Below are 2424 nucleotides of genomic sequence, written 5' to 3'. Positions count from 1 at the left end.
CCGGCGCGGGCCTCGTCTTCCCCAGCCAGGGGGCCCTGGGCCGCGCCGCCCTCAGGCCAAGCGAGCGCCAAGCCCCCTCCTCAAACGCAGACAGACAAAAGGACCGACAGCCGGCAACGGAGGGGAGGGCGGGGAGCCCCTGCATCTGCAGTCTGGGCCCAGTGGGAAGGAGGCAGGGGTCTTTTTACCCGACGCCTCGGTGCTTCGCTGCGCCCCGGGTCCCTGGGCCCCGCCTCCGGACAGACGGACCGCAGGACAATGGGTCCCGGGCTGCCGCTCGGGCCCAGCCGGGCCGCGCCTCTCCGGGACAGGGCCCCGGCGGGCGGAGAGTGGCTCTAGGCCGAGCCGGTGGCGGGTAGCAGAGGGGCGGCACTGCAGACGGACAAAGCACCCGTAGACAGACAGACGGAGGGGGAAAAGATGGCGGCGCGGGCAGCGGGAGCGCGCTGCTCGCGCACGCACAGTGAGTGGGGCGCGTGCACGAACCGCTCCTCTCCCCCCCCCGCCCCCCTTTCCCCCCTGCTCCAGCCTGGTCCTCTTCCCGGCTTACAGGCTGGCCGGCGGGGTGGGCGGGGCCTGCGGTCCAGGGAGGCGGGACTCAGGAAGCAATCCAATCACGGGCGTCCGTGAGAGGGCTCCGTTCCCTCCCGGAGCCGGAGCCCAACAGACCCCCGAGCCCGCACCCTCCCCTTTGGTCCCCTAGCTCCATACCTCAAACCCGCCCGGACCGGAGCACCCCTCCGGCTCTCGGCTCTGATCCTGGCCTCTGACCCCCCCATCGAGTTCAGCCACAGAGCCCACATCCCCAACCACACTCGGGCACCCCAGCTCTCTCCTTAGCCCAACTTTTGTCCCCCTCTACACCCCCTTACAGCCAACCAGAAACCCTTTCCCCTCCCAGCCCACCCCTTGGCCTCCCGGGGAGGCCTTCAAGGGCTTTGTAGGAGGGGCTAAATTCAGCTGTCAAAACTGCAGAGGAGAAACATCTTTAGATTTCTTGCAGCCATTTACTTTTCCTACCCGATTTTCAACTAATAACATGGCTTTAGCAGGGGCAAAGGTTTCGCTTGTAACCGGGAGACTTGTGAAACTGCTGCCACTTAAGGAGTAAGTGGGGCAACTTTGCAGAAGCACTTCCTAATAAAGCGCCTCCCTTCACATGGAATGGCATATGTCAGCCTTGGACGTTCCCTGTGGGAGGAAGAGGTGTGGTGGACTGAGGATGAGATCCAGCTCAGCCACATCCATGTGATGCTGAGCAAGACACTTCCCAATTCTGAGCCCCTGCCCCTAAATGTGACAAACATTATGTAGTTGTGCCAACCAAGTAAATGGGTATCTCAAAGCATTATGTAACAATCCTTAGGATCACTTGTCCCTCAGAGGCAGGCCTAGGGAGGGCGCTGACCCTTATTTACAGGGTATAAGTCATGGTTTGTGCATAAAACACGATTGCAAAATGTCCTTAAAATCTCTAATGAATTAATATCCTTACATCACTTGGTGACAGAACGATTGTTTTGAAGTATCCTGGTCCTTCACAATTCTATGCTAAATAGCTTATTCATTTAAGTAGGGATTGTTATTCTTAACCTTTAGTAGAGGAAACATTTTACTCTCTTTTAAAAATATTATTAGAGGAGCTGATACCAAGGGTTCAAGTAAAAAAATTGTTTTGGAAATGTTGATGGTAACATATGTACAAGGGTGCTTAATACTATTCAGTGATGGATTGCTATAGGATTTGTAAGAGCCCTCAAATAAAATGATTAAAAAAATTATTGTGGTATATATATCTTTTACAACATTTTAAAGAGAATTCAATGACATTAAATTCAGAATGTTATATAATCATCATTATCCTTTTCCAAAAGTCTTTCATCACCCCAAATACAAACTTAGTACCTCTTAGACATTAACTCTCCATCCTCAGCCCTACTAATCATTGTCTCTATATATTTGGTTATTCTATTTTTAACTCAATTTAGTTTTAATTGCTAGGTAGCTCAAAACAGAATATTCTTTCTAAACAGCAAAATTTTAGATAGTTTTGTGTAAAATTGGAAGCTGTCATTCTTAGTGAGTTTAGAGTGTGGGATACAAATATAGCTTACTTGTCATTTTAAGTCGAAATGGTTGATATTCTATGAGGACATTAGTCTCCAGTGATCTTCCTAGTTTCATTATTACTAGAAATATCTTCCTAACACATTTTGAATTTATTGGCTCCTATGTTGACCTTGTACAAAATGCTTTACAGAAGACAAAAGTAATAGTAATTTACAGAACTTCATTTGAAACGCTTAAAAAAATCTTATTAGGGGCTCATATAACTCTTATCAAAATCCATACATACAGCAGTTGTGTCAAGCACTTTTGTACATTCGTTGCCCTCATCATTCTCAAAATATTTGCTCTCCACTT

The sequence above is a fragment of the Echinops telfairi genome, unplaced genomic scaffold, assembly GCF_000313985.2.
Source record: "Echinops telfairi isolate 266 unplaced genomic scaffold, ASM31398v2 ScPeMD7_2291;HRSCAF=2852, whole genome shotgun sequence".
NCBI lineage: Eukaryota > Metazoa > Chordata > Mammalia > Afrosoricida > Tenrecidae > Echinops > Echinops telfairi.
The sequence above is the reverse complement of the archived record's forward strand: the minus strand, read 5'-3'. Positions refer to the sequence as shown.